The sequence below is a fragment of the Coturnix japonica genome, chromosome 1 (assembly GCF_001577835.2).
Source record: "Coturnix japonica isolate 7356 chromosome 1, Coturnix japonica 2.1, whole genome shotgun sequence".
Taxonomy (NCBI): Eukaryota; Metazoa; Chordata; class Aves; order Galliformes; family Phasianidae; genus Coturnix; species Coturnix japonica.
Window position 1 is genome coordinate 78,130,489 of NC_029516.1, and position 14,574 is coordinate 78,145,062.

The following is a 14,574-nucleotide window of genomic DNA, read 5'->3' on the forward strand; positions in this document are numbered from 1 at the left end:
AGCCAGCTCTAAAACTAATTTTTTTCATCCTTCTCCATTTACCCTGACAAATAAGGCTGCATGAGTCAGATTTTTAAATGCTGGTAGTACCTAAACAGAAGTACACAGTACAGAGAAACCCGCATGGGAACTCATACGCATCCAATTCAGACTGAAGCCCTTGGTTCCTTGGCAGGCCTGGTTGTCTCATTCAACATGTAGCTTTGGCTGTGCATGCACACCCCAGCACTGCTTCATCCAGAGAGCAAAAAGGATTCCCTCCTGTGAGGCTGATAACTAACTGAGCATCTCTCCGTCACAGCAGGGTCCTGCCCACCCCAGCATGTCTGTCATCCTGCTTAAGGGTGAATACAAACACTGCTAACTGATTCGCTTTATGACTTTTCTGGTTGCTCTTCTTGGGTACCTATGAAGGGCGCAAAGGAGGACAAAAAAAAAGCTCAAAAGTTAGGCCCATTTTTCTCATTCACTGCTTCCTCCACAAGAGCTTCTTCTGACAGCTGAATTTTCATTCTGTGTCTAGCGGGCTGTCCACTCAACTTTTGAACCTGTATTTTGAAAGATGACAATTATAACATTTCATCTGAGAGAGATTTAAGTAGAATAGTTTCTTGTTTAAAAAAAGAAAAAAAAAATACAAAGCCCTTTATATCATCTTCTCCCACGTTTTCCCCAAGACAGCAAGCAATTTTTAATGATTAAAATAATTTCTTAATACGTAGAATAATTTTGCAAAAGTCACGGTTTTGCTTTTAAAAATAGCCTACATTACATTCATTTTGCTCACTGTAGCACACAGTTCCACATAAAGGAATAGTTCTTCTCTGTTGAAGCTCTTCCCATAGGGTAAATCTTTTAAGGACTATACCCTTAAAGCAGAAGACATATTTATGGTCATGCAAAAACAAAAAGGCTATTCTACAACATTCCCAAGGCAGCTCTCCTGAGATGAACCACTGCTAGTACATTTTTCTAAATACAACCTTACCTATTTGCTGCAGTCTAGAAAATGATTTTGCTTTTATTTATTTGGAAGAAGATGAAAAAAGTTACATTAAACCACTGAGCCTGGCACATGATCACCTACCTAAGCTGCTTCTCAACCTCCTCTGTGCCACTGATGCAGTCATACCTCTCTTCAAGGGAGGCTGAGACCACAGTGGAAAGACTACATGAAAACAAGTGTGTGACTGTGAATACACACTGCAGGCTTGTGAAAGCACATATGTATCTACCCAAGCATAATGAAAATGTACTCAGAGTAACTTCTCTACAGCCATTTGTTTTTCTTATGTTGTTTCTGTCCAATCTGACTTCATGCCAAATTCAACCAACACCTTTCAACTATATCTAATTGCTCCTTTTCAGCCTAAAAAGTTAGGTGGAAATAACCACTTATTTTCAGTCTTAAAACATCCAGCTCCATGTTATAAGTACATTTATAAATGCTTTTTGTATCACCTTTGTCATTGGTAATTTCTTTTTTTTTTTTTTTCTTTCCCCCAGAACTACAACTAACTGGCTGAGGTATGAAAATTGCTGAAGGGCATTTTCTATCACACTTTGGGCAGCTGCACACGAAATTGATGGAAAATTACCTTCCCAAGGTGAGGTGAGTTTAATTGCTAATTTGATGAAAGGGAGGAAATACTTAAGACACTTTGGCCTTGGAGAGTTTGGAAGGATCTTGTAGGAGGATGAGAAATTTTCTGACAAACCTCTTAGTAACAGAATTTCCTACAGCTTGTTCAGTGCATGATCACCTCTGAAAGGCGAACAGAAATGGCCAATTCAGAAATGTATGAAAATAAACACTTTTTAAAAATTACAAATTAGAAACAGGAATCATAATAGTGAGGATGTTCTACATGTGAAGATTTTGGTATAGTGTGTTTTGACCAGGTGAGAGGTGCCTGAGAAACGTGATTTGATGCGAGACCATTTAGACAGTGCTGAGTGAGAAGCTTAACAAGTCAGGAAGGAAAGAAAGAAATTTGAGAGTCTGGGTACTTGAGAACAAGAGGAAGGATGCAGAGACTGAGCATGCCATAGTACGTCCATTAGGTCTGTCAGGTTTCTGAAGACACTTTACCTCTGTGCTTTTCTCCTGCTTTCTCAGATCCTGACACGGAAGGGCCTTCTTGTATGTTATATACTGAGTTGGTGGTCTAACTGCTTTGTCTTCCCAGTGTCTTTTTTATTTAATCCTCCAGCGGTTACTTCTGAATTTAAATCTATCTCCAAGATTCCTTTTTTTTCCCTTTTTGTTGTTGTTGTTGTTGTTGCTTTATTGTTTGTTTCCCTGATTGCTTTCAATTCAATTATCTCATTCTCTTTCAGGTATTTTGAGCAACATCTCCTCCCTTTCCTCATTCTCTTGCATCACTTCCTACCTGTATATAAAGTACAGGACCTGCAGACAGAAATCTGTTTTTTTTTCTCCACCTCTACATCTTTCTTTCCAGTAAATCCTTGGCTACATCTGGCAAGTTGATTGAGATTCAATCTACATCAAACCTTTATCAACAAAAATAATTATCAGAACAGTTGCTGTCTGGAAGACAAAAAAATGTTCCGTCTGTACTTCGTCCTATTCTGCTGTATCTATCCACTGATATACACAGTGCTGACTTGTAAAAGTAGGTACTATGTTCACACAGAGCATCTGTCTTTATCTCACTGACTCATGACATATCATGAGCATCTGTCTTGTGGATATTACAACTTCACTGTTAGCTCCTCTCATCCAATCTTTTATTTTGGGTAATGATGGGTTTTGTGAATGCAAACCATTTGCCACTGACTTTGTTTTTTTATTAGGAGTGACTTATGTTTCCAGTCCATCCCTTAAATTTTAGGACAACACAACATTTATCATAGTGACTCAATGATTTAAATCACTGTTGACACTGTCACTTTGGCATCATTATAAATACCTTGGTTCCACAGGATTCAGCCTGTGTGATGAACTCCAATAAATTTCTTCCTTAATATTGTCAGGGCTTGAAATGAAAATGTGTGCAATAAGGAAAAGACTGAATTGTTAAGGTGTCATACTTATCTCTTTGAAATAAATGGTGAGTTTTTTTAATCTTTGCCATCAGGAGTGATAAATGTTTCTGCAGTTGCTTATTATCACTGTTATGAAGCTTTCCTGTGTTCTCCCTTTGGTTGTGTAGAATTATTAGGATAGGCCGATGAGAAGTATTTTGTATTTTGATGTACAGATTTAAAACCAGTGGCATATAAATCAGTATTTGCCCTTTCCTCAATATCCTCAGCATCTGCAAGAGTAGAGGAAGATTCTCATTGAAACCAATACTATTTCTTATTACACTGTCAGGAAATATTGTTCTTAAAGAAGGAACAAATTATACCTAAAATTCCTTTGAGGTTTTTTTGCTATTTTTGCTCTCTGGAACAGTTTTAGATGGCCTCAGTGTAATCAAGAATCAGATTCAGAGAAATACAGTGCTGATAAAAAGAAATATTGTTTTTCATTTTTGCTGTAGATTTTTGTGTCTTTTCATACAGTGTTTTAGGGCATGTGAAGAACTTTTAGTAGAAATCAATGAACATTAGTAACGATGAAGTAATATAAGAAGCTGCATTTCACAGAATCATTTTTACAAGCAAGATATCAATGTGTTGCCTTATAGGATTCACAACACGGGCAGTGCTAGGGAAGAAAGAAACTATAAAACATGTAACCTCACTCGTCTCACATAATCTGCACAGAAATCTAAAGGCAGACCACTGACAGCTTTAAAATGGAGCACAATATCTTTAGCAGTCTCACAAAACTGAGGGAAATGTCACATCTATACCGAAACCATAAAAAAGGAGGAAATAAAGCACAAAAAAAGCTGGGGATTTGCTGACTATTTTAATAGCTGGGTAGGGAAGATGGGAACCAGGCAGTATTTTCTGTCAGTTTAAAGGTGTTGAGTAACACTAAAAGGCAAGGGCTCCATGTTGAGAGCTGCCATGAGATAGGGAACACTAGGGACCCAGTGCTACCAGTGCTGGTACTGCAGACATCTGCCCTCTGCACAGAGTGAGTATGCTCCCATCTCTTATATTCTGGCTCCAGAGGCAGGCTGCCATATGCCTGGCCTTGCCAAAGCTTCCCTTAGTAAAGGAACTTGTGGCTCAAGGCTCCCTCAGGCAGACATAAAGCCTACCATTTGCATTTTTGTTTAAGACAAAATATATTAGCCAGAACCTGCACTACAGAACCTGAAAACCTCATTGTCTACTTGAGTTAAGAATCAAATATAAAAATAAAATTTATGCTCTTTGCTTTTGCCAACTAGGTACCAGTAAGCCAAGCCCTGAATGTTGGCACAGCATCAAGACTTCTGCAGGAAATATCTCTGTATATTAAGATGGATAACAGATGAAACAGTAAAAAGTTGCAATCAGGAATGTATAATCATTTGTATCAGTAAAACATCCTAAAAAAGGCTTCTTCTATGTAAGGTCACCAAGGTCATGGCACCACAGGCATCTTTCAGATCAGTTCCTACTTGCTTCAACAGTTCTTGTTTGAGTCTGGAGAAAATTGTGGCTTCCATCATGTCTCCCTTCAACTTGAGCAGTATATCTGCAGCAGTCATGGCAGACAGACATAGTAGTGCTTAGCATAGACAAGGTACATTAGTAGTTTGCTACACTGTGAAGAAATATTTCATTGCAAGTCCATAAAATATTCTGCTAAATTGTTCCATTATGTAAACTCCTTAGAAAAAAAAACCACAAACATACATCAAAACATGACATTAAAATAAATACCAACTGTAGCTTAAAAAAGAAAAAAAGGAGGAGAAGGGAAATTAAATGTTACTGACTTTATTGAATGTCTCTTTTCAAATATCTTGCATAAGCAGACATGTCATTTTAATCAGATAAAACCCACCAGGGAATGTAGTAATTATTTGTATTACTTCTTGACAGCTATAAAAAGCTAAAATGTTACTGTGCAAATCCTGCCTGAACTATTTAAACAATTGAGAAATGTGATTTAACAGCTAAAACAAACTTGATTCAGTCTGGTCTCTCATCCACATGTGTGGAATGAACTCAGCTGGCTCTTTGTACAGGGAATAGATATTAACCGCACAGTGTCCTCACCTGGCGTAGTTAAAACATGATAGCAAATAAATCCCATAGAAGACCTTGCATTACCACGGCGTAAACAGCAGGTTACAGACATTTCTACACCGAAGCTTCCTTAAGCACAGGCAGTCCTGAAGCCTCAGCAAACTTTAGGCAGCATGGTTTTTGCCTTGGAAATTTAAAGAGAGCTGTAGCAACCAGGCTATGCCACCACTGCTGTGAATGAGGTGGCCTTGCATGGACAGAAGATGTGAGGAAAAGTAAGGATGATGTTTTGCAGCACTATTAGCATTATCAGGCCTATTTCAAGAAAACTGCATGAGAAAGAACAAGGTGAGAGCAGTGTAAAGCTGCACACTGGAAATGGTCAGACTGCAGGAGGGCATTGCTGGCTGCCCTACGGAGATGAGCTGGGAGAGGCCCCGCACTGTAACTGCCAGTGTTCAGACACCAAGTGAGCTTCCACGGAAGAGGAAAGCAAAAGATTAATCTAATCCAGCCCTGGGGAAAGCTCTAGGCAAGCCATTACTCACAGAAAACACTTACATTACCTTTTTTTCCTTAAGCACTAACCTTCCTTACACCTTTGATACTTGAGAATTACAGAAGTACCAGAAAAGGTGGTGATTTCTGACAGCATAATCTGTGTAGCTGGCATAAGCACAAATGCTATCATCAGAATTCTGGTTCTGCTGGTATGCTGCATTGTTAATAAAATGCCATCATGTAGATCATATTAAAGACTTTTTCCCCTCTTTCTTCATATTCATAGTCTCTGCTGTTTTCTTCCATGCTTGGTCTTTAAAACAATATGGAGAGCTGCTTCCCACTTTTGCCTTTTTGACTCTTCCCAAAACCTTCAAAAAACAGATTGTCTTAGAAAAGTCCAAATATCTTTAAAAATGAAACAGAAAATGAGCTTCACTACAAGAAGTGAGATTAATAAAGCCTAGTTATCTGAGCATTTATCTTGTTTGCCCTTAAGCTTTTTTCTTGCACCAATAATGTTCCACCCATTTGCCTCATCAATAATAATTTTGCTTCCATCCAGAGAGGTGGTGGATGCCCCATCCCTGGAGACACTTAAGATCAGGCTGGACCAGGCTCTGAGCAACCTGATCTAGCTGCAGATGTCCCTGTATATTGCAGGAGAATTGGACTAGATGACCTTTAAGGGTCGCTTAAACATGCAAACATTTCTGTAATTCTTTGTTTCTATGACTGCGATTCCTCCATGTCCCTTACACGATTGCCTTCACACAAGAAAAAAATCTGCAATCATTTGCTAACTGGATAGCTGAGTGTAGGAACCTTGCTGTCTGGATTTGTGGCTCCATTTCAATTTCTATGCTAGACAGCATATGTATCTTATTTCAGCCATTTCTTCATCCTCACTGAGATTAGAAATTTATCCTTAACAAACATCAGAAATGTGATTCCGCTGTTTCTAATGACTTCCTTGTCACTTCGCTGGCTTCTGATGACTACAAAATCAAAAGAATCGGGAAATACCTGCAAAACAGACATCTTGCAACCTGTCAGCTCTGGCACCCTAAGCATTCTCTCCTTCCTACTCTCCTTTCTTTGCTGTCACATCCCTACTTGCAAGCAGCTCTGCTACTGCTGAACTGAGGGCCTAAAACTCAGATAATATCATCTAAATTTAGCAGCACCAAGAAAGAGAAGTCACTGCAGACAAGGGCACCACTCTACCCATGCCCTAGTTTGTTTTAGGGAAAAGCAGTAGTTGTTTAGTTGTTTTTTTTCCCCTTCTCTTACTACATAGCGTTCTGATCCAGCATTATATCTCAGTGTAATTCCCTGTAATTAGGCCTAAAATATGCTCACCGAAGGCACTTAAGGAATCATACAGAAGATAAGAAGCAGCTATGGACTATTTCAAAGCAAATTAAGCAGAAAGCCCAATGAAACACCAATTTTCCCAGCAACTAATACAGGACTCATCACGTGAAAGAGCAGCAGCTTGTCTGGGGAGGTATAGCTGCTAGTAAGTGCTCCTGCTTGCCTGGAGAAGCGTGATGGGCAAGTGTCTGGCAGGGGCTGAGATTAGGAGTACTGGAGCTGTTTGACCTGTCTGTAGAAAACTGACTTGTTCATTTTTTCTTTCTTTTTCTTTTTTTTTTTTTTTTTTTCTGTTGGCAAACTTAACTTTAAATATTTTTCAGTTCCTGCTGTTGGTCAATTAAATGCAATAGAAACAAATTCTGCATCAAGTTCTGTCAGTGCAGCACACTGAACTTGGCCTCTTTTTGAAGTTTTCTGCATTTTTTCATTTTTTGGCCTCTAGCTAGATGCTTGCAACTCTGACAGCTTCTTACCCACCCTCCACCACCTTCATATGTGCTATCTCTTTCCTGTAGATGTTCCAGTACATTTTCTCCTTCTAATGACTTGCTTTTCTCCTTTGAACAACTTCTTCCTCTTGTTGGTTTCCTGGAGTTCTTATCATTTATTGATAGGTAGTTAATTATCACCAGGCAATAGATCTTGCTCAACTCCCTGAAAGCAGCAGCTGACATTTCATGTGCCTCTCTACTAGTGGTGATCTTTCACGGCCACAGATATTCTTTGCAACAGATAATATACAAACATGCATTTAATCACACTGAGTGAATCTAGGATCCATCCTCGTCTTTGGTTAAATTTCTGCCTATCTGCAAAAAGTCCTGAGTTGTTTCCAGGCTTGTCTCTATTTATGAAACAATTGATTGCAGGCACCAGTTCTCTACAGACAAAATGTTTTACCATACCATCAAATTACTGATCACAGTTTAATTTTGCTGCGTGGTTACAACCGCTAATCAAAATTATCTATTGCCCTTGCCTGGAGACATCAACATCAAACCCCCTTGCTTTTCTCTTTTAATATTCCTCAGTTAATATATTGTACTTCTACCTCTTCTATCTTTTCTCCATGTGGGAACTCCTACATCATGTAAACCTGGAGCTCTGCACATAGCCCAGGTGAAATGCACTGCAGCAGTTGGAGCCTAGGGAGGGGGTGAGCAAACTTGCGTCATTTTAAGACTGTCTTGCAGCCCTATAGCTGTGAGGCATTCTTCGCATTTCTGCTGCCTCTGCTTCATGGCCACAATTTTCCTCATCATGCAACATCTCTCCAAATGTTTGGAGGGTTGCCCTGGCCCTCACCTTGAAGCAGAGCTCTCTGATGCACCAGTAAGAGCTAGCTCTCCTTGGGCTGGCTGGCTGCTCTGGACAGACATACACACGATTTGAGCGACTCTGTACAGAGTCGCATTTGGTGAGGCAGTTTGTTTCTTAGTAGAGTAAGATGAATGCAATTTCCCAACCTCTCCTCACTGCCTATGCCACACACACAAGTCATATACCACAAAGATATCATTGCTGCTGCTAAGACTTATTTGGATCAATTATCTGTCTTTCCTTTAGAGGTGGTCATTTCTCTGCTATCAAAATTCAGGATAGGATGTCTAGGTGATAGATTCCAAAATGGCAGAAATTGAGTAGCTTCCAAAGTGGGACACAAGCCACTGTCAAAATATATTTTGCAGTTAAAGATGATTAAGATCAATTTATGGATCCTACTGTGAGAAAGTGGAACAAGATCGGAATATTCATGCTTTTTCATAAAGCTGTGCCCAAGTTTGGCTGCTGTTCCACAGTTGCTGTCTGTGATGGAAGAGCTTATCAAACCAAATCTAAGGTCATCAGGAGAAATGCCATTGCTCTGATATTAGCTGGGACAGTCACAGTGGTTTTTAAACAAGGAGAAAGTTCTCTGAGTGAATCAACTGATAACAGATAGGACATTACTCACAGTTTTACACTTGGCAATTGAACTGGTTTTTCATACTCTGTATATTTGACTCACTTGTCTTTGCTTCTGTCCTGACTAAATTCAGAGCACAGGACATATTTTTAGATAAGAACTCATCCCGTGACTTTACTGCACTGTCCTTCCAATTCAAGACTGATCTTACCAGGGGAAGAACATATACTGCTTCTGACTCATGACCTTATGCCTGCTGCGCTGCAGAAGTAGTGGTGGATGTACATTTATACCTGTAAATGAATGAGTAGAGCCTGGTTAATCCTAAGAACGTGTTGTTGAGCCTTAATGATGTAGATTTTGTTTTTGAACATATTTCTCTCCTGTTCATGATCTGTTAGAGTGTTGATATGACACAGCTCCATCACTTGGGATCACTCTTCACTGCTCAGCACTTGCTATATGCATTTGTACTTGTAGCAGCTAGGTAATAAATACTACTATATGAGTCTAGCCCTGTATATTGCTCTCACTTCAGGTGGATAAGGCTATCACTTAACGACCTTTTAAGGCTATCCTATGACTCTATCCTGTGATGAGTTTGTCCCCACACTGGTTCTCACTCTTCAAATTATTGAGGAGGAGCTTTTAAAGGCTGCCCAGGTTCTCTCTACCACATGTGTTTGTGTCAGTTCATATCCGTTCTGCAGTCCTGTTGCTCTGCCACCGCCAGCATCTTCCATATCTATGCTCAGCACTGATATCTTGACCTGTTATGACTCTCTTACTGCTTTCAGTCAAAAACCTGCCACCGCCTCCTCATGTCCTTCAGGTCTCTCTTAAAATCTTTAATGTACTATAATGGACAGCAGAAAATATTACTTATCCATCTACTAGATAGGTGCTTTGAGACTACAGACAGCACATTCATCTTCCCTCACCACCTAGAATCATTTTCTGAGTTCTGCTAAAGCCATGAAGAAGTGTGATAATTTGTATTCGGAAAGGTTTCTTTTAGACATGAGTAAGAGAATGGTGGAAATGAATTATGTTTCTCAGCACTGTCTGTTGATTGTTATGGTTACAGCTAACTTAAGCTAAGTACGTAGCTTTTGAGGTCTGAAGCAGCACCTGTTACAACTCATCTTCAGCTCAATGCCTTGTCTATGTGTTCTGCACACCCAGATTTGTTTTTAGGGGCTCTCTCTGGAGCATTCACTCCACTCATCTTTCTTTTTAAACCTGCTGAAGTCAAGGGAGTTGGTGTAGAGGAGAGAGCACTGCAGTGCTTTCCAGTCAATATGCCTATGAACCAGGAATTAGATCCATCTCTGCTACCTGGGCAGAGGGGCTGTGAGGCTGAAAGTAGGCACTCTGGCATGGTTGCTATGATGAAGCTGTGCTGGCATCTGGACCAGCTCCTGTCCATCAGCTTGGTGGAAGCAGGACATGTATTACTTGGTGTATGGGAAGTGTTGGATCACCGCCTGAACCTCTGATTGACCACCTGAGCTGAGTACTGAGTCATCTGTGGTAGCATAGGTGAAGGCAGTTCAGCTGTGTGACCAGAAGGGATGGAGCCTTGCTGCACCTCTCCTAGACTCCATTTAAGGGCTGACTGCCACTGGGGAAGGATCTCTTTCTGGAGTTTGCTCCTCTTGGAGTTTTCATTGTGAGTCTACACAGGTAAGCATTTTTCATCCATTTCCTCTTATCCTTTTCTAACCTGATAATCACTCTAGCTATGCAGCCTGTAGATACAGATCTAACCACGCCACTCTATTTTCTGTTGATTTTACATTTGGCAATTAGCTATATAAACAAGCAGGGTCATTTCATCCACTGCTTAGAAAAAATATCATGCCCTAAATCCAACATAGGTAAGGGGAAATGAGCTTATGTAGACCAGGGAGAATACAGTAATCTATTCCACGCATGCAAAAGGTTAAGCACAAAACTAAATGAAGCAAAGAGGACTTGCAACTTTCTGATACCCAGTTGCTACTCCAGGTCACTCTGCCCAACACAGAACAGTTAAGTGGCAGATACCCTGCAGGTTTTCCTGCTGTTGTTGTATGTTATTTGACTCCACATCACCACATCTTGTCAACCATAAATTTAAAGCAAGTGTGATTTACTGTTTTTTCTCTTAAGATCGAAGGATGCTGACCTCATTGGTCAAAGAAGAAAACAAAATTAGTTCATGCCTTAGCTCCAGATGAAGGGATAAAAATAATTTGAGTGGCTTTTCAAGAATTCCGTTGCAACATTTTATACATGTTACGCATTTCTTCCACAAACCAAAGGATAATTTTGTAGCCAGAGAAAGAAAACCTTTGCGAAATGAAGACCACTTATGAAAAATGGTTTTGAGGCTGTTAAAAACAGTAATTTAATGTCCTGTCCTTCATTAAACAATAGGAAGATCCCAAAGCTGATAGAAAGGATTTCTTCTGCTAAGTATTTTTCCAATTAGGGCACACATAGCATCTGACTTGTGGTCAGGAGGTTTCTGGACAAAACCAAACTCTTGCATTTGACAGGAGTTGTCAACAGGCCACAAACAATATGGTTTGATCAATAATATAAGCATATAAATGCAGGGACATATACAAACCTAATCTATAAATATGTGCACACATTTATCTCTGAAATCCAGAATAAATCCCATCTGAAGGTTTGTAATTTATTTTTACAGAGGGAATGAATCACAAAAAGTAAGCTCATGCGTAGAATATGATATTTGCAAAGAACATGAAAGCTGCAATCCTTATCTAGCTAAACAGCTACAGATGTACTTAAATGCCACATGGAATGGAATCTTCTATAGGGATCAGGATAGACATAAAAGTTTTTTGCCCACTTTTGTAATTATATGTGGAGTTTTCTCACAAAAAAATATTACGTGGTAAATGCATATCAACAAAATAACAGTGAATAAATGGCTTTAAAATTCAGTTCCAATTTTCCATATTCTCCACCACAAAGCATCTTTCCGTTTAAAATCTTTCGATCTCCATCAATAGTTTTAATGCAGGTTTCACAATGCTGAACTCCTACTGGGTTTCACAGAGCTCTGTTCTTCTCAATCTCAGATACTACCAAGCTTTTGCTAATTAGACCCATCACTAGTTTGTACTTAGACTTGTGGAGGTGGAGCCCTGTTTCCACAATTTCAGAACAGTTCATCTTTTCAGATTCTCCTTGCCTGCTCCTTTTTCTTATTCTTTTGGAAGTGTCACAGTCACCACTTAGTTCACTGTCCAAAGTACTTGCATGGGTGCCTGCAGGCACATGGCCATCTCAGTGGTTTTAAAGTTCAGTTCTCTCTCCTAGACAATGCTTTTCAACCATGTGAAATGGAGTCCTGAGAAGGAGATAAAGGTCCTAAAGATATTTTCTGTTCAGATTTCAAAATCTGAGGAAAAGGATTGCTTAGGCTGTGCCTCGTTTCATGTGGCTGTGCCAAGCCAAGGTGGGCTCTATGCACATTTTCACCTAATAATCGTGATCCTGAAACATTGTCATCACACTCATTGAAAGATGAGGGATGTGCATGATCTGGCCAACAAATCAGCAATGTGACTGATAAGCTGATCTTGCCTGCACATTTTTTTTCACTATGCTTTTATCATACTTTCTGCTACAGGAAAAGCCATTTCGGTGATAAATCAGAACAAATAAAACTCTTTAGGGATGATTTAGGTATAACAAAATTCAGTCTTGTACTGATGCAGGAGGCATGCATAAGACAGTCCAGTATAGATCCCTTCAAACAAAGTGAGAGCAAGATTTATGCATCAAGTTTTGAGGGCTCCTGTCTTGAGATATTAAAGGATGATCTCCTCCACAGTTTAGAAATTACTTTTTTACATGACAGCAAGAGCTATCCCTGAAATTTCAATCTTCATTCCAAAATTGCCCTTACCGAGTGTATACAGCACACTGGAAAAAGTTATGAATATATTTGAAATCCAAGTTGCAGATGAAATACAAGATCCTATCTGTTCGTAGCTATTAAAGTGAGCATCATAATGTTTTTCAGATGTAGATAACTATCTTTGATATCCTATAAGTAATTATATTTTGTCCACCTGGCTTCTCTCTGGGGCTTCAAATTAAAACAATACTTAATCTCCTCTAAGTTGTGAGACAGTATGTCTGAGTTCCAGCTAAGAGATTTTACATTTCTGCAGTAGAGGAACTAATTGCCATTGTCCCCAGTGCCTGCATAATCTGAAGTTAAAATACCTTTTTTCTCCTGTGTTTTCACCTTCTGGGTCCCAGAAGGAAATATTTCTTAACTTGAAAAAAGTCTTTCAAGTCCTATCATGCTGATATTCTTCTCTTTTCCCTTACCCCCAGTTTTCAGCCAAAGACTTCTAAATATTTTATTATTTATCTGGAGTACTAAGACTTTTTAAAAGCTTGAGTGCTAACAAAATGGCTTTCTTTATGTACAGGAGGAGCTGCTGACTCCCCTGAGGGCAGAGAAGCCTTGCAGAGAGATCTTGACAAATTGACAGACTGGGCAATCTCCAGCCATATGAAGTTCAGCAAGAGCAAGTGCCAGATTCTGAATCTGGAATGGGGACAATTCTGGCTATATATACAGACTGGGGGATGAGAGCCTGGAGAGCAGCCCCACAGAAAGCATCCTGGGGTTTTGGCTGATGGCAAAGTTAAACGTTGCCCAGAGAGCAAGCCATACCCTGCAAAGGGTCAGGGGATCATTCGATCAAGTTGTCAGAAGTATGCTTTCCCCCTTACGAGAATTAATGTCCCTCTGTATCACGGCTGTAAGATTAGTTGCCCTTTCTTCAGTTATTGCATGTGGGATATCCCTGTGTTTATGTTGTCCATGCCTAATTGCATAGATCTTTTCCTCTTAAGTGAGGATCTAATTACAACTTTCCATGTATGCCAACTGTTCTCACCCCTTGGCAAGTCTGACAGGAGGGAAACATTGCTAAAGACGTAGTTTAAAATAACAGTAGTTTACATGCTAGTCTAACTCAACTAGAGCACAGACTTTAGTGATGCCAACAGAGAAAGACCTGTCTTAACCAGATACCCCTGGTATCTCTGGCTTAATGTCCAAAGTTCAGAGAGATTGGGAAGCTGACATACCTAGATCACCAGGAAATGTTCTATCCAAGACTACAAGCCTAACTAATTTATGCCTCTTGAAGATACAGAGATCACACTGACATGTATATACCATCGCTTCACTTGTTCTGCCTGATCAAAGTTAAGATAAAGTGCAAATAACTTTGTTCTTTTTCAATTAATGATTTCATATGTGGTTGGGTAGTTCCAGTATGAAGTTTTCTCCTTCAAAGCAGGATGACCTAGAGAGCTCTGATTTGGTTACACATGCTTCCAAATGAATGGAAAATAGATTTTTGGCCACAGGAATAATGTGCTTTTGTCCCATAAGACTTTGCTTTGGCATTTTGTTGACAGAAACTTCCCTACGTAGTTTTGAGAGTCATGGTTTTTGTATTATACTACCAAGATAAGAGCTGTCTTTCTGTCAGTCATTTTTTCTGCTATCCTAGCACCTCTGTGAGAGCACAGTTGTTTTTTTTTTTCCCTTCTATTGCAAATTGCTGAACCTTAAAAAATTAATTGCATATACACTACTGATCACTTCCATAGATGGAGCCTGAGGCAAAATACAC

General features: G+C 39.6%; 1 long non-coding RNA gene across 1 annotated transcript in view; it reads left to right on the forward strand.

Moving 5' to 3' along the window:
* The first annotated feature begins 1,510 nt into the window (after positions 1-1,510).
* Positions 1,511-14,574, forward strand: part of LOC107321238 — a 41,693-nt gene continuing 28,629 nt past the window's right edge. Inside the window, exon 1 of the long non-coding RNA XR_001558509.2 lies at positions 1,511-1,607. This is a non-coding gene — a long non-coding RNA (uncharacterized LOC107321238). The remainder of the gene's footprint in view (positions 1,608-14,574) is intronic.